The sequence below is a fragment of the Equus quagga genome, chromosome 3 (assembly GCF_021613505.1).
Source record: "Equus quagga isolate Etosha38 chromosome 3, UCLA_HA_Equagga_1.0, whole genome shotgun sequence".
In the NCBI taxonomy this organism is placed as follows: Eukaryota; Metazoa; Chordata; class Mammalia; order Perissodactyla; family Equidae; genus Equus; species Equus quagga.
In genome coordinates, this window is record NC_060269.1 from 88,516,854 (window position 1) to 88,535,565 (window position 18,712).

Sequence of the window (18,712 nt, forward strand, 5' to 3'; positions counted from 1 at the left end):
CAGTGAGAACCCCAGGGCCTTCAAGCATATCACTAAGCACACATTGCCAGTGTACGACAAGAGCAGGAAGAAGTCATGGATGACCCAGCTTCTCTTCCAAGATGCCCTCCTGAATGGCTGTACCAGCAAAATGGAGAAGTACTGTTTGGAGAATAACGTACCTTTCAAGATTTTGCTTGTTGTTGATAATGCTCCCGGACATCCTCCTTTTACTGGTGATCTTCATCCCAATATCAAAGTGGCGTTTCTCCCTCCAAACACTGCCTCTTTGATCCAACTAATGGTTCAAGGAGTAATAGCAGCTTTTAAGGTCCTGAGGAGGACCTTTGCCCAGGCTATTACTGCAGCTGAGGAAGACACTGATGCAATTCTGGAAGGATTATAAAATCTATTATTGCATCAAGAACCTTTGCTTGGGTTTGGGCTGATGTCACCAAGGAGCATATGAATGGCATCTGGAAGAAGACACCCAAGAGGTTTGTCCATGACTTCAAAGGATTTACCAGGGATGAGGAGGTTACAAAAATCAGCAAGTCTGTGGTCGAGATGCAGACAACTTTAACCTGGGTGTGGATGAGGGCGACACTAAGGAGCTTCTAAAGGCAGTTCCTGAGGAATTGACTATTGAGTTCTTGGAACTGAAACAAGAATGCATACGTGAAGAAGAGACAACAGAAAAGGAAACCTCAGGAGAAGAAAAAGAAGAATCCCCGAGAAAATTCACTGTGAAGGGTTTAGCAGAAGCTTTTGCAGACCTCAACAAGGTCCTTAAAAATTTTAAGACATCAGAAGATGTTTCAGAAGAAGGCATTGTTATCATAGGAGATGACAGCTCCATGTATGTAATTGCTCCTGATGACCTTCCAGTGGGACAAGACGTGGAGGTGGAAGACAGTGATATTGATGATCTTGACCCTGTGGAGGTCTAGGCTAATGTGTGTGTGTGTGGCTTGGTTTTTAACAAAAAATTTTAAAAGTAAAAAAATATAAAAAATTTTAAAAATAGAAAAAAGCTTATAGAGTAACGATATAAAGATAGAAAATATTTTTGTACTGTTGTACAGTGTGTTTGTGTTTTAAGCTAAGTGTTACTACAAAAGAATCAAAAAATTTTAAAAAATTAAAAAGTTTATAAAGTCAAAAAGTTACAGTAAGCTATTTATTTTTCTCCTTTTTTTTAAATCTTTTTTTTTTTTTGAGGAATACTCGCCCTGAGCTAACATCTGCCAATCCTCCTCTTTTTGCTGAGGAAGACTGGCCCTGAGCTAACATCCATGCCCATCTTCCTCTACGTTATATGTGGGACGCCCACCACAGCATGGCTTGCCAAGCGGTGCCATGTCCGCACCCGGGATCCGAACTGGTGAACCCTGGGCCACCGAAGTGGAATGTGCGAACTTAACTGCTGTGCCACCGGGCCGGCCCCTAAGTTTAAATTATTATTGAAGAAAGAAAAATATTTTTTTATAAATTTAACATAGCCTAAGTGTCCAGTGTTTATAAAGTCTACAGTAGTGTCCAGGAATGTCCTAGGCCTTCACGTGCACTCACCACGCACTCACTGACTCACCCAGAGCAACTTCCAGTCCTGCAAGCTCCATTCATGGTAAGTGCCCTATACAAGTGTACTGTGTTTTATTTTTTATACCCTATTTTTACTGTACCTTTTCTATGTTTAGATATATTTAGATACATAAATACTTAGCGTTGTGTTGTAGTTCCCCACAGTAGTCAGTACAGTAGCATGCTGTACAGGTTTGTAGCCCAGGAGCAATGGGCTGCACTGTATTGCCTAGGTGTGTAGTGTGGGCTATACCATCTAGGTGTGTGTGGGGACACTATGATGTTCGTACAGCTATGAAATTGCCTGACACATTTCTCAGAACTTATCCCTATCTTTAAGCGATGGACAGCTGTATAATAATTCTTTGTTTTGGGTATACCAGTCTTTTTTCTGGTATGTGTTTTACAAATACTTTCTCTTAGTTTGTGGCTTCTTTTGATTTTTAAAATTATGTTTTGAAGAGCAGAAGTTGATTTTGTGGAAGTCCTGTATGTCGATTTTTTTTTTGTATGATTTGTATGTCGTATTAGAGAATTCTTTGCCTAACCCAAAGTCACAATGATTTTGCAATGAGTTTTCTTCTAGAAGTTTTATAGTTTCAGGTCTTACATTTAAGTTTATGATCTGTTTTGAGTTGAATTTTGTATGTGATGTGATGTATGGGTTAGCTGAGATTCTTTTGTTTTGTTTGTATGTGATATCCAATTGTTCTAGGACCATTTGGTGAAAAGTTTTTCCTTCCTCCGTTGAGTTGCTTGACATCTTTATCAAAAATCAACTGATGATATGTGTGTGCATCTATTTCTAGAGTCTCTGTTCTTTTCCATTGATCTTGGTTTCTATCGTTTCACCAGTATCACATTGTCTTGATTACTGTAGCTTTATAATAAGTCTGGAAATCAGATAATATGAGCCCTCCAGTTTTGTTCTGTTTTGAAATTGTTTTGGCTTTTACATGTAAATTTTAGAATGATCCTATTGGTTTCCAAAGAAAAGAGAAATTTACTAGAATTTTGATTGCGATTGCATTGAATCTGTAGATTAATTTGGAGAGAAGTTACATCTTAACTGTGAGTCTCTTAATTTGTGAACACAGTATATCTCTCCATTTACTCAGGTCCTCTTTGGTTTCATCTCATGAGTGTTTTGTAGTTTTTAGAATACAAATCTTGCACGTAATTTGTTAGATTTATCCCTAAGCATTTCATGTTTTTCGGGTGCTATTATAAATGACACTTTGTATATATATAATTTCCATTTGCTTCATTTTTGATAATGTAGAAACATGATTGATTTTTGTGTATTGAACTTTGTGTATTACAACCTTGTGAAGTTACCTTATTAAATCTAGTAGGTTTTTTGTAGATTCTTTGGAGTTTTCTATATAGACAGTCATGTCCCTGGAATAAACACAGTTTTATTTCTTCCACTGTAATGTACGCCTTTTATTTCTTCTTCATACCTTATTCCACTGCCTAGGATTTCTATTATAATGCTAGATAGAAAGCAATCATCTTTTGCCATTAACTATTAATGTTAGCTGTATTTATTTTAAAGATGCCATTTATCAGGTTAAGTTCCATTGCATTCCTAGTTTACTAAGAAGTTTTTTAAATCATGAATAGGTGTTTAATTTTGTCAAATGCTGTTTTCTATCTATTGAGATTATCGTATGGTTTTTCTTTTTTATCCTGTTCATATGGTGAATTATATTGATTAATTTTTTGAATGTTGAACCAGCTTTATATTTCCAAGATAAACTCCACTTGGTTGTGATATAATATTCCTTTTATACATTGCAAGATTTGGCTTGCTAATATTTTGTTAAAGATGTTTTACATCTGTGTTTGCAAAGGATGTTTGATTTCTTGTCTTTTCTCTTAATGTCTTTGTCTGTTAAGATAATGCTGTCTCATACAATGCTTTGGGAAGAGCTGCTTCTAGTCTGGATTGAGCTGGTTTGTGTAAACATGCATATATAGTATGTTATCTTTCCTGTAAAAAAAAAATGAGGGGGAAATAAAACATACATATATCTGCTTAACTTTACGAAAAGAAGAGATGGTAGAAGGTAATGGAACTAAAGGTTTATGGGAGGGAAAGAAACTTCTCAAAATTTTTTATATAGTTTTTATAAGTTTTGACTTTTGAAAGCATGTTATCTTCCATATTTAAAATAAAAATGAGGGGGCCGGCCCAGTGGCGCAGCAGTTAAGTGCACACGTTCTGATTTGGCGGCCCGGGGTTCACCGGTTCAGATCCCAGGTGCAGATACAGCACCGCTTGGCATGCCATGCTGTGGTAGGTGTGCCACATATAAAGCAGAGGAAGATGGGCACGGATGTTAGCTCAGGGAAAGTCTTCCTCAGCAAAAAGAGGAGGATTGGCAGCAGATGTTAGCTCAGGGCTAATCTTCCTCAAAAAAAAAATAAATAAAAAATAAAAATGAGAATGGGGAAAATCCTGATTGACTGAAGCAACTGAACCTGAGTGTATTTAAATTAGTACTGTGCCTACATTGAAGGGGAAGAAAGAGTGAATGTAAGTTATGAACACAGTATTTGACCCTCAGCTTGGGCGGAGTTAGAGGGAAGGACTGCAGACAAATCCTGGTGTCTTTCTGCTGGAGTTTCTACTGGAGTTTCTGTACAACTCCAGTAGAAAGTGATGTGAACAAAGCAACTCTGTCATTTTTAGGTGTACGATCAATTGAGGAAATATTTTGAAGGTGTTGGAGCCAGGGCTTGAGGATGGAGGGTCATACAAATAAATGGGGGAAGGCAAAAATGAATCCTGTGGGGATAGACTGGAATGGAAGGCATCAGTGTGAATTCATTATTTTTTAAATCAATATGTATATGTATGTATATATGTGTGTGTGTGTATATGTGCGCACATGTATGTGTATGTATGAACATATATGTATGCATATATTGATGTGTATATGTGTATATCTCCTAATATCTCTGTCCAACAAAAAGGCTAAGAGGCAGAGAGCAGTGAACACAACTAACTCCCAAATCTTGGTCTGTAATACTACTCCCAACACAAAGGAACCAGAGTTCCTCAGAAAAGTGGCTGATTCAAGGCCTGGGCAGGGTACATATGAGATGAACTTGTATTTTTTTTTTTATGCTAGAAAAAAAAGAAAATGTTTTTTAAAAAACAGGAGCATGTCACGAGAAGCCTGTCGGGTCTCTGCTGGCCAAATCTGGTATAATTTGATCGTCAAATAAGTGTAATAATGAATTAAGAACCATTAAAAATAAGAATTCATTATCCATAATGATAATGAACTGATAAATAAATGAATAAATTGAGAAGGGAAGTCTCTGGCTAATGGTAGAATTCTGAGTTCTGGGGTTGGAAAATCGTCATTTTGCAGCCATCGTAGTAAAGATTAGACAGTGTAAGAATCCTAACAAAATTGAGGGGAAATAGTGATGAGGAGCAGGATATTCCTGTGGTCTTAAAGTGTCTCCCCACAGACTACATATTATTTGCAAGGTATAAAACAGGGATTAAATGTTGGTGAAATCCAACAACATGGGGCAGGTGGATACCATGTGACACTCCAAGGGGACACATTGTCATCTATGTATTATGCTGGCCAAGACTGCATAAACTGAATCTAATCGTGAAGATACATCAGACAAACCCGAAATGAGGAACATTCTACTTAATAGAAAGGGGAGGGCACTGTGTTCTTCAGAAAAACCAGTGTCGTAAAGACAAAGGATGGCTGTGGAAGTGTTCCAAATTAAAGGAGGTTTGAGAGAGAGAACTGCTAACTGTAATACCTCACCCTAGACTGGATCCTGTACTGGAGGGGGGAAAAATACTATAAAGGATATTATTGGATCAGTTGAAAAGAAAACGGAATATGGATGATCGAGTAAATTCAAATATTGTAACAGTGTTCAAATTACTGAAGCTAACTGCACTGTGGTTATGTGAGAGGATTTCTCTCTTCTCGGGAAATGCACGTTGAAGCAGAGGAGCAAAGGGCCAGGATGTACATGATTATCCTCAGGTGCTTTAGGAAAAAAATACCGTGAATTGTGTGTTTGTGTGTGTGAGTGGAAAGAAAGTGCAAGAGGGCACATGAGCACAGGTGAGAAAACAAAGGAGGTAACGTTAACAATCGGTGACTTTGGGTATACAGGTAGTTTTATATTCTCATACTTGCAACTTTTCTGTAAGTTTGAAATTATTTCCAAACAAAATATTTAACTTTCAGAAATATCTACCATTTATTTTTAGGCTCTCCTTATTTATAAAGACTTTGGTTCCTTGTCTGGAACCAGTTTGGAATGAACATTTTTATAATATTTTCCTGTGTGTTGGTGTTGTGGCTCTGCAAACCAACCATTGTTCAGTGTGACTGCAGTTAGTGGAAAATAAATGAGTCACCCTGTGGATGGCCGGAGTCTAAAACCTAATTTGGGGGGGCACTATTTAGTATAATGATTACTGTATGTTTATGGAAGTATTAGCTACACCATCTACTGAAGTCTTCAGTTATTATCAGTTGCAGAAATATTAGAATGATTATTTTACATCAGGAATCTAGCTGTTACCCCTGCTTATTTAGATTATCTTGTTTTTATACACTCAGAAGGACTGTCATTTTACCCCTAAGAGGGTAGCTATTCATTTATTCATTCAAAAAAATGTTTATTGAGTGCCTACTATGTGCCAGACCCCTTTCTATACATTGAAGACGTAGCACCAAACAAAACAAAGCTCTCGCCCTCATAGATTTTATGTTTTTGTGGGAGGACATAGACAAACGGGAATAGAAGTGAAGTAAGTGAATGCTAGTAACATTGGAGAAAAATAAGTCAAGGAAGTGGGTTAGGGATGCCGGGAACAGAATTGTTACAGTTTAAATAGAGTAGATGGGAAAGACTTAACCCAGGAAACATTTGAGCAAAGATCTGAAGATAGGGAGTGTGGCATGCAGAGATAATCATCTCTTGGGAGAACATCCAGGCAGAGAGAACAGCCAGTCTGAAGGCTTGCAGGCGGGAATATGCCTAGCCTGTGTGAGGAAAAGGCAAGGAGGTCAGTAGGAAACGAGGTCGGAGGAAAGAGGGCCAAATTACTACATAGGTTCTTTTGTGCTACTTTAAAGATTTTGACATTTACTGTGAGATGTGAAGCCATTCGGAGATTTTGGGCACAGATGTTACATTATATGATTTATATAAAATTTGATGAGAAAGGACTGAAATAGGTCAAGGGTAGAAGTTGGGAGGCCAGTTACTAAACAATGGCAAAAATCCAAGTGAGACGTGATCGTTACTATTCTGGTCAAAGTCTCTATGTAGGTGATGAGAAGTGGTCAGATTCTGGGTGTATTTTGTAGATAGAGCCAATAATGTTTGCTGATAGGTTAGAGAGAGGGTAGAACTTGAACTTTAGTGATCAGTAAGAAGAGCAGAAACAAGCAAAGGAGGCTGGGAAGGAGTGGCCAGTGAGATAGGATTAAACCAGGAGAGTCTTTGTTCTGGAAGCCAGGTAAAGAAAGTGTCTCGGGGCTTGAAGAGTCATGTCAGATGCTGCAGGTAGGTCAAGAAAGATGAGGACTGACTGGCCTTTGGATTTAACAGTATGTAAGTAATTAGTGACCTTCAAATTTCAGTGGGGTGGGGAGCAAAAGTCTAATTGGAGTATGTTCAAGTTGAATTGAAGAATACTTGAAGACAAAGAATAGGGACAACTCTTCTGTGATGTTCTGCTGAAAAAGGAATCAAAGAAATTGGCCATAACCTAGAGGCATGTGTGGGGGTCAAAAAGTTTGTTGTTGTTTGCTTTCTAATGAGTGGAAATATGGTATATATATATATATATATATATATATACTAATGGTTTTGCTTTATTGGGAGGAAGAAATTAGGAAATTCATGATGTAGGAGAGAGAAGTGAGACTTAATTAGAGCATGTCCTTGAATAGTAGGACTATAACATCTAATATAAAAGTGCAGGGGTCCTGGAAAGTTCAAGCACAGGAGAGGGCACAGACTCAGGTAAGTAGGCGAGTGTTGTTCTGGAAGCTGTCTTCTGAGTGCTTGCCTAGGAGCCAAGGCCGGCATGCAGAGGGATTCAGATTTTAGGTGGCCTTTGATTTTGTTCCTGCATGATGCTGTTCATCATCTGCCAGGAGGCCTGAGAAGTCGTGGGAGGGCTATAGCCCTGCTTGTTAAAATGTTTTTCAGACATTTAGTTTTTTGTTACTCTTCAGCCTGTCTAATTTGTATGACATTTGGGAAGAGATTCCTAAAACTCTTTTGGAACTATGTGGAAAAATTTTTTTTTCTCATTGATCTTCAAGCCAAAGGATGTGATTTAATGGCCCTAAAAATCTACCCAGCACAATTTTCATGTTAGGTGTAAGAAAACCAACTTGAAGACACAGTTAGTTAGGCCAAGGAGGTACAGCTAGTTGTCCAGCCAAGTCTGGAATCCAGGGTTCTGTGATGTTCTAATTTACATAATTTGGTTTTGAAATTCAGTTTTCATACCTGTGTGCATGTACATTCAAACTCACGCCATTGACAATATAACTGACTTAGTCTAAATTGGAGGCAAGCAAAGCATGGAATAAAAAACATGTAAAATGTAAGGGTCAAAATGAGAACTCTGTCTAAATGGTGATTTAAATTGTGATTTTTGTAAAACTCATACCTGAAATTATATTATATTCCATATTGCAATTAGAATGCACTGAAATCATATCAAAGCATTTGCCCTTGGCTGAATTTATATTAAAATAAAAGATTATAAAATAAGATTAATTATACACTAGTTTAGATGTCTGATACTTTAAGACATCTGTAGATTGCGTTAATATTCAAAAATGGATTGAGAAAAACCTTGATACTCTAGCTTGCTGTTTGCAGTTCTGTTTGGCCGCCTCCTGTTTCTGCTTTTGCTTCTTTATCTCAACACTTGCCTGTACCTGGTAATTCAAAATGGATAAAACCAAATCATCAGCATCCAAAATACATGTAAAATTTCTATGAAACAATAAGTAAATGGTAAATAACTGAGGAGGAAGTGGGGAAAACATATGAATAGGCATTTCATAAAAAAGGAAACATGAGTTAGGCAATAAACCTGAAGAAATGCTCAGTATCATCAATCAACAGGAAAATGCAAATTAAGATCACAATTAGATGACATTTTACACCCCAAAGTTAAGAAGTTGGCATTACTAAATGTTGGAGAGGATGTGGATCTATATGAACTACCCGGTGCTGGTGGGGTTATAAATTGCTGGACACACTTTGGGGAAAATAAAAATTGGCATCCTTATGAAAAATCGAACATAGACATATTCCTCAGCTCCTAGGCACATACTTAAGAGAATCTTTGGCACAAGTGGAACAGGAGATGTGTATGAGAACTTTCATAACAGTAATGTTCATAATAGCAGCAACAACAAACCTGGGGGGAAAATAAGATGCTACCATAAAGAGAATGAATAATTCAGTTGTGGTACATTTACATAATGCAGAATTCTACAGTGAAAATGAATGAATTGCAACTACACACAACACTGTGGACGAATCTTGAAAACATAATATTGAATGACAAAATCAAACCCTAGAAGACAGAAGGTGTTTAATGCCGTTTTTACAGAAGTTAAAAACAAATAAAATGAAACACTATATCTTATGGAGGGGTATGTACATAATGTGATATACTTTTTAAAAAGCAAACGAATGATAAACACAAAATATAGGGTAGCGGTTCCAGGGGACAGAAGGGATGGGAGAGCTGGGATAATGGGATAGGGAGGAGCAAATCGCTGGACCATTGCCAATAACTTAGATTTGAGTTCTTGAGTTGGGTGGCAGGTACGTGGATGTTCATTCTATTATTTTGCTTTGACTTTAAAACGTGTTACAAATAACTGTTGTATGTAACAATTAATATATTTAAAAATAGCAAAGGCATATTCTGGAGTCAGAGTTTGGGAGACATGTCATCACTTCTGCCCACACCCTCACTGCCACTTGAGCTCCTAATGTCACTCAGTATTTCACTAGAGGTCTCTTGTTTTAAAGTCTTCTGTCTGATTAAGCCTTTGTCTGCCATCAGAGAAGTAAGTCACTCAGGAACAACTTGTTGGATGAATAACTGAGTGAATCGTTTGGGAGAATAATTTGAGATTTTTCTTAGAAACCACCTAAGAATTAGATTTTTAGAAATACTTTTCCTTCTACTTCTACCTGGGTTCTTGTAAGAGGTGAGATAGACAGCAAAACTAGGTTACTGGTGCATAAGTTTTTGAATGATAATTAACTGTGTATTTGAAGGCAATATTATTGATTATGTTTGAACTATCGTAATAATATGATCAAAGAGATTAACAAATGTATGGCAAAAACAAATAGTTGATAAGAAAAGCAGAATGTTGCTACAGATGAAGCTATTCTTAGGTATAACGTTTTAGAGTTAGAAGGCCCATGGGAATTAGTCCAAGCTCCTCATTTTTGAATAAAGGAGCTCTTGGACCCAAGAAGTAATTGATTAAGATCATAGAACTTGTGGAGAGCAGAGTGAAGAAAGAACAGAACCTACATCTCATGATTTGTGTACTAGTGTTTTCATATTGAAATAAGGAATGGTAAATAAAAGAAACATTTCGATATATAAGGCATGCTAAATAACTCAAGGTTGGATTATAACCATTGAGTGAGGAATCAGTGTTTTCTGATTTTATTTTAGAACAAATCAGTTCAGCTTTACACCACGTTTATCTTTAGATGCTTGGTGACTACTCCTAGAGAAATAACATGAATTTTTTTTGTCTTTTTTACTCAAATTTGGTTCTCCAAAAAGAGACATTGTGTTTGATGTACAAATGCATACTGGAGTGGAAGTGGGAAGAATTAGGTTCTGAATGTGGCTCTGCCACTAAACAGCTGTGTTGTCACTGATTCTTTCCATAACTTGTCCCGGTCTCATTTTCCTCACCAGTAAAATGGAGATGCTGAACCACGTGGTCTGTAGAGACCAGCTTTAAATGACTATATTCTTCGTGGTTTTTGAATAGTACATTTTATCTATCTTATTAAGTGTTGTCATGTGTTCCACTATTAAACCATTAGCCACAAATAAGGAGATAAAGAGAGAATCAATAGAAAATGAATGACTCATGATACTAAAACATATTCTGAAAATAAACTGGGTTTTCCTTCTTTTGCATTCATCACAGGTGTAATACTTCTCCACATCTGCTTCAGGAAGAAAGTGCCTGCCACTCCTACTGTTTCTACGCAGGTTCATGCCAGCCCAGAACAGAGAATCAGGTCAGTGTTAGGATTATTTGGTCTGTTGAACAAGGAGCTAGAAAAGAATCATGCTAGTCTTTGGCACATTGTTGCATTGTAGCGAGACCACTGAACTTTGACTCAAAAGTGCTGGTTTCAATCCTCCTTTTCCACTGACGGCTGGGTAACTTGGGCAAGCTGCCTTTTCTGGATGGCTTTTAGTTTTCTGCACCAAAAAAGGGATACATTAGAGTAGATTATTTTCAGTTTCAGTTCTGACTTTAAAGCGTCATTACTTTTATTATGGGTCCTACGTACAATGAAATCATGGGTTTTTTTTTTAAAAGATTGGCACCTGGGCTAACATCTGTTGCCAATCTTCTTTTTTTTTTTTTCGTTTTTCTTCTTCTTTTTCCCAAAGTTCCCCAGTACATAGTTGTATATTCTAGTTGTGAGTGCCTCTGGTTGTGCTATGTGGGACGCCACCTCAGCATGGCTTGATGAGCAGTGCTGGGTCTGCACCCAGGATGCGAACCGGTGAAGCCTTGGCCCGCCAAAGCAGAGCACATGATCTTAACCACTGGGCCACAGGAATGGCCCCTAAAATCATGGCTTTTTAAAAAAAAAAATTTTATTGAGGTTATTATAGTTTATGACATTGTGAAATTTCAGTTGTGCATTATTATTTGTCAGTCATCTTATAGGTGTGCCCTTTCACCCTTTGTGCCTACCACCCCAACTCTCTTCCCTCTGGTAACTACTAATCTATTCTCTTTGTCCATGTGTTTGTTTATGTTCCACATATAAGTGGAATCATACAGAATTTGTCTTTCTCTATCTGGCTTACCTTAGGGTCCGTCCATGTAGTGAATGGGGCGATTTTATCATTTACGGCTGAGTAGTATTCCATTGTGTGTATGTGTGTGTGTGTGTGTATACACACCGTATCTTCTTTATCCAGTCATCAGTCAGTGGTCACTTAGGTTGCTTCTGTGTCATGGCTATTGTGAATAACGCTGCACTGAACATAGGGGTACACGAATCTCTTTGAATTGCTGATAAAGTCATGTTTTTAGTGCATCATTTTCTTTTGTTTTCTTTTCTTTTTCCTGGCAGAATCTAGTTGTAAGCACAGGCTTTGGAGCTCTTTGATCCACTGTGTTGTAGTTACTTTGAGTGATGGGTTTGAATGATGTACTATGTTGTGAGGCCCTTGAGAGTACTGTCGCTCCCTAGTTACCTTATTTTTACTATTTACTTTGCTTTATTGTTGCTGAAAAGTTTATTTTTTACATGAGGTTATTAGTCCTTCAATACTGTTCTTCAGCTTTAGAGAGGGTACCTTTTTGAGCATGTTTGTTCTCTGTTGATTGCAAGTGACTCAATTCAAATTAGCTTAAGCAAAAAGGGGAAGTTTTCAGCCTTTTGAGTATGTCCCAAGAGACACCAAGGAATTCAGGGACAGAAAAGCAACGGGAATGTCCAGGGAGAGCCCAGAAGTAAATGGCGTCAGGTTCCCTCAGGCTCTCTGCCCAGTGCCCCCCCTGCGCATCCTCCTTCCCTCTATGGACCGGCTTTCTTCACATTGCCGTTCTTTGTTGTGGGGAGCGTGGTCCCAGCACCTCCCACACTTTATATCTCATAATGCAGGCTCCCAAAGAAAGTCTGAATCTCAAGTTCCCAGACCCATATTTCCCAGAGCAGGCTCAGACTCTTCAGTCAGGTGCCCTGGACACGTTGTGACTTAGGGCAGTGTCGTTTTAGTACTTTCAGTGGCTGTCTTGCCATCTTTATTTCAAAGCCTGTTCTCTGAAAGGGATCTGATTTAATTCTGCTAAAAAGCCGATGACTGATAACGTAATATTACTCCTTCCAAGTGTATTTTTATTTTAATAAGGATCATTCATTAAGCCAAAGCTATATTTCCCAAACTGTGTAGAAGTGAAATCTTGTATTCCGGTATATAAAAATGATTAACATAGATACAAAAAAAGGCATTACAGGGGCTGGCCTGGTATAGTGGTTAAGTTCGCACTTTTCACTTCCGTGGCCCGGGGTTCGCCAGCTCAGATCTTGGGTGCAGACGTGGCACCACTTGGCAAGCCATGCTGTGGTAGGTGTCCCACATATAAAGTAGAGGAAGATGGGCACAGATGTTAGCTCAGGGCCAGTCTTCCTCAGCAAGAAGAGGAGGATTGGCAACAGTTAGATCAGGGCTAATCTTCCTTAAAAAAGAAAAAGAAAAAGAGAAAAAAGCATTACAAATTGAAAGGCAGCATCTTAGGGTTGAGGGAATGGAGGAAAATGAATAATCATGTTTGTGTGGTTAGAGGAAGAGGGCAGATAGGTAATCAAATATCTATTTCTAAGGTAGCAATGTCACAAAGATTGAATATAGCCAGGAAAAGAAAAGCTTTTCTATTTAACTTTTGAGAAAAAGATTTGAAGGTAGGAGATAGGACCATTAGGTTTAGTCCCAGCTCAACTGCTAACTATGATTTTGGATAAAATACTTATTCTCTGGACACTTCAATTTACCAAATCCTGGCCATTTACCAACTGTGTGACTTTAACTTCTGGACATCAACTTCTCTATCTTAAAAGTAGAATTGGCGATAGTGGTACCTCATAGGGTTCTTGTGAGGAATTAGTATGTATTAGGTGTTCAAAACAGCTTCTGGCACATCAGTAGCGGAGGCATAAATTTTTAGAATGAGTGGATAAGATTATGTGATTGCAGGAGTCTCAGCTAACAAAAATATCTGTGATCTAACATTTTCTGATACGGACATTAGTCTTTTTTCAGAAGAAGGAGTTGGCAGCTTTGGCCATTTACTTGAGTCCTGCATTGAGGCTCATTTTGGTACTGCCGAAGAAAGTTATTTTGAATTAAGCATGTGTCGTAAGTTCTCTATTGCTACATGTATTAGTTTGTTAGGGCTGCCATGACAAATTGCCACAAACTGGTGCCTTTTAAACAACAGAAATTTATTGTCGTACAGTCTGGCGGCCAGAAGTCTGAGATCAAGGTGTCAGCAGGATTGGTTTCCTTCTAAGGGCTGTGAGGGAAGGGTCTGTTCCAGGCCTCTCTCCTTGGCCTGTGATGGCTATCTTTTCTCTGTGTCTTTTCACAGTATCTTCCCTCTATGTGTGTCTGTCTCTGTGTCTAAATTTCCCCTTTTTATAAGGATACCAGTCATACCAGTAAGGGCCCACCCTAATGACCTCAGTTTAACTTGATGACCTCTGTAAAGATCCTGTCTCCAAATAAGACCACATTCTGAGGTACTGGGGATTGGGGCTTCAACATATAAATTTTGAGGGGGACGCAATTCATCTTGTAGCACTACTTAACAATTTACCCCAAAACTTAGTGATTTAAGATAACAAATGTTATCTTACAGTTTTCATTAGCTGGGTCCTCTGGCTCAGGGTCTCTCACAAAGCTGCATTCGGCGTGTCCACCAGGGTTTCAGTCTCATCTGAAAGTCCTCGGGGAGGATCTGCCTCCAGTTCACTCACGTGGTTCTTGGCAGCATTTGGTTCCTCATTGCTTGTTGGGCCGAAGACCCCACTTCCTCATGTTGGCTGTTTGCCAGTAGCCTACCTTATTTCTTTGCCATGTGACCCTTTTGTTTTTGTAATACAATCTCAGTAGTGGCGTTCCATCACTTTTTCCCTATTCTTTTCAATAGGAGTGAGTCACTAAGTCTGGCCCACGTCAAGGACAGAAGATTACACAAGGGTGTGTGTACCAGGAGGTAGAGTCATTGGGAGCCATCTTTGAAGCTCCCTACAATAGTACAGTCATGTGTCTCTTAATGATGGGGAGATGTTCAGAGAAATGCATCATTAGGTGATTTCTTCGTTGTGCAGACATCATAAAGTGTACTTAGACACACCTAGATCATATAGCCTCCTACGCAACTAGGCTACATGATATGGGACCACCGTTGTAATTCCGGTCCATTGTTGACTGAAACATCATTATGAAGTACATGACTGTATGTAAGAATGAAAGGAAGAAGAAATTACGTTAAGTGGAAAAATACATAAATTATTTAATATTACTCAGAAGACTTTAGTCTTAAACTTTAAATAGAAGTTTATCACTCTTGTGCCATATAGCTTTGTAATCAGAAAGTACCCTTACAGAAAAAGGAGAAATGTAACTTTTAGCTCCATTTCCTTTTTTTTTTTTAAAGCAAAACAGAGTTTGTTTTGTTTACTTTCATTAAATCAGTTATTTTTTGGTTCTATGTAGAATTCAAGTAGTACCTGACTTTTCAACTCCACTTTGCTGAGTTATTAACCTGCTATTTCTCATATAATATTCAAAGGCCTAACTTCATTTCCCTAAAAAAATTTAAGAGTAAGAGGTCATAGGTTATTAAGAATACTTTAATTTTATCAACTTTTCTGTGGTCATTTTCTACTACTAAGTTATTATAAAGTGTTAGAAATTATCAGACATTTGTGAGGATATTTAATACACCAACTTGGCTGAGGGAAATGGCCAATTACAGTTACTTCTGCAGAATGTAGTGATAGAATCATATACTGTATCCACCAGCTGGCAATTCTCAATATGCGTATTGTATACATACACACAGTATACATTGATGGAGAAGTACTTGGAAAGTATTCTTATGGGTTCATTTTTGTAGTCTTTGTTTTGGAAGGCAGTATAGTTGTGTTTCTGGAATCAAGATTTAACGTCCCTGACATTATCTGTGTGAGTTAGTTATTCTAATGTGGGGGTGTATGTGTGTAGAACATGGAGTAACATTTCTTAGTAAATTTAATCTAAGAAAATCTCAAATTCACTGAGAAAAGATTGTTTTAAACAACTCCATTAGAATAAATTGAACATATACTTCTAAAGCATCTGAATACATGACTGAATTTTATAAGGGATTGTTGAATTATAATTATTTGTGAATTACTGTAACTATAGATCATACATTTTAGTAGACAGTGAACACCTCGTTGTTAGAAATGATGAACTTATTTTAACTCTCACTAGGTTTGGAAGTTTAAGTCCTTTCATCCTGTATAGAAGTTAAATGAGTATGATTTCAATGGGACTTCTATGTGATATCCTTTTTACTTGTTAGTAGGTTGTAGTTTAACAAAAACCATACAGAATTTTTAAATTGAGATTTTATTTTGATACGCATAGAGTGGATTGGAAAATGCATTCTTATATTTGAACAAATGGTAATTTTTTTTCTTAGGAAAAAAGCTCTGTTCCATTGATTATGGCAAAGAGAAAATTTTACACATAAGCTCTTAAGATTGTGTGTTACCAGGAGATTGAACTGAGAGTTTTGTGCATAATTTGTCTTCCTTTTATTATAAAAACTTTTGGGAATAGATAGATTTGTGACTAGATTTTCAGAATTAGTATCTATGAGGAAAATAGTGTTGTATGTTTTATGATTTAGAAAAAATTAATTCAGTAATGAAAGTCTGTGTAGAATGTTTTCTTTCTGGAAGCGTATATTGAGAGAGTTTAAAAAGTTCAAGGAAGAGAACTTATACAGTATAAAAAGGACAAATATACTTAATGTGAAGCTTAAATTACAAAGTTAAAAAGTTTTTATTAGAAAAAATTGCAAGTTGAAAAGTAAATTAGCATTACTAGAGTATTGGGGTTTTAAAATTTAATTCAACTTTTCTTTATTTCAAGAAATGATACTTAAATTTTAGGACTTAAAAATGCAAATCATGTTAATCACATTTTATCCCCTGTTGTGAAACTTTTTTTCTTTTCTTTCCTTAGACTTTTGGTTTATTGACTAGAGCTTGAGGTTTCTGTGACTACGTCATGGTTGATTTTGACCCAGAGTATACCTCATTTGGCTCTTGTTTTGAGGACAAATTACGCATTTATTTTTATTAACAATATGATAAAAAAAATTGTATTAAATATTAAAAGCATATCTAAAAGTGAAAAACTGCAGTGTAATACATATTTTGGTTAAGGTCCCAAGCTTAGTCATATTTTCTGGTTTAAATCACGGCATTTTGCTTACAGCTATTTGCCCTAACACAAATTTCTTAATTTCTTTTCTTATTTCCTCATCTGTAAAATGGGTTTATTAATGGTATTTAGTACCCTAAGGGCTAAATGAGAAAATGTTTGTAAAGTGCTTAATACTGTACCTGGCACGTAATAAGTAAAAGCTGAATTTATGTTAACTGCTATTTGTTGTTACCAACATCACCCCTAATTCATTTTTACTCAGGAGTTTTTGAAGTCTAAAATATAAACAAAATGATGTCCTGTCATGATAATATATAACCCTCAGTGTTTAGTTGATTGCTTACACATTTTATTAGCATGTTGACTTTATTTTTAAAAAGTAGAATAGAGTTTGCATAAAAGGATATGAGTTTAGAGCCATCACTTAGGTTATTGACTTAGGAAGGAGGGAAAAACGAAAGGGAGGGAGTAAGTGTGCTGTTTTTGCTGTAGGTCTGGGCAGATATTTTGTAGTCACTGAATACTTTTTTTTTTAATTGGGAACACTGAGATGTCGACTTTCCATTTTTGTTTTCTTTTTAAGCTTTACCCACTAGCCACTCTCCTCTGTTTTGGTTTTGTTTGCCCTGGGGGAGAGGAGTGGGGGGAGGGATGCTGTTCTCTTCCTGGTCTTGTGAAGGGCGTGTCACGTGGTCTTAGGTGACCCGTGCACCTGAGCTTTATGAAGCCAATAAAAGGCATTAATCTGGTTGTGAGATGACTGTGGCCACTTAGTAGCATCCTATGAAAGCTACACTTCTCCTTTGAGAAGGGTCTGTGTCTGAGTTGAGGGAAATAGGCAATTTAGGAGGAAGTCTCCTGCTCACGTACAGTTTGCTCCTCATTTGGTCACACGTCAGCTTTACCTTTGTCTGAGCACATTTTTTCGTGCTTTATGTGAATGAAAATGAAGAAGGCCACTGCTGTCCTTAAGAGTTTGTGACTTGAAGGTGTTATACAACATAGATGATATAGAAGGAGAAGAGGAAATGGGGGGAATATCTGAAATATAAGCTCTCAAGCAGTTTTATAATCTTTGTGTGTAGTTGGGGAGGAACCTCAAAAAGCCTAGCCTAGAATCGTATTTTGAAAGTAAAGATTCAGTTTTGTTGTTTTTTTGTTTTTGAGGAAGATTAGCCCTGAGCTAACATCCTCTGCCAATCCTCCTCTTTTTGCCAAGGAAGACTGGCCCTAAGCTAACATTTGTGCCCATCTCCCTCTACTTTATCTGTGGGACACCTGCCACAGCATGGCTTGATATGCGGTGTGTAGGTCTGCACCTGGGATCCGAACCAGTGAACCCTGGGCTGCCAAAGCAGAGCACGAACTTGATGGCTATGCCACTGGGCCGGCCCCAAAGATTCATTATTTCTTGACTGAAGGAAGGATTGTTGTGAGTATGTCTATATGCTGAAGTACAATGTGAGTTAAAGAATTATTTGATTTCAAAATATGTAGGGAAGGAAATATAGGTCCCTTCTAAGTTTTGTTTGCTTTTTAAATTTTGTGTTTTCTTACAGAAATTAGGGTATTTTGGTTATTTAGGATATTTCCCCTCCAATATATATTTGGAATTAATTAATTTGGAATTTCAAATTACAAATTTGAAATTATTTGTACTGGTCTGCCCTCCCTCTCTTCCACCTCCACCTTCCTTTGTCCCTTTCTTGTCTCCTTGCACATGATTTTTGAGCTTTCGGTTTGATTCTTTTATATTTAGCCTCACTGCCTGTTTTGTAGGAAGCGAATCATGTGTCATGTGTTCATGATGCAAGAATTGTTTTTCTCCTTACAATAGCTCTAGCTCTTTCTTAACTATAAAATTGCCTACTCCAA

General features: G+C 37.4%; 1 protein-coding gene across 6 annotated transcripts in view; it reads left to right on the forward strand.

The window, feature by feature from the left end:
• Nucleotides 1-18,712, forward strand: part of WDFY3 (WD repeat and FYVE domain containing 3) — a 251,147-nt gene that overhangs the window by 20,275 nt on the left and 212,160 nt on the right. For all 6 annotated transcript variants that reach the window (XM_046656544.1, XM_046656548.1, XM_046656546.1 and 3 more), the window contains exon 2: nucleotides 10,794-10,887. The gene's annotated coding sequence lies outside the window, so the exon portion shown is untranslated. The remainder of the gene's footprint in view (nucleotides 1-10,793; nucleotides 10,888-18,712) is intronic.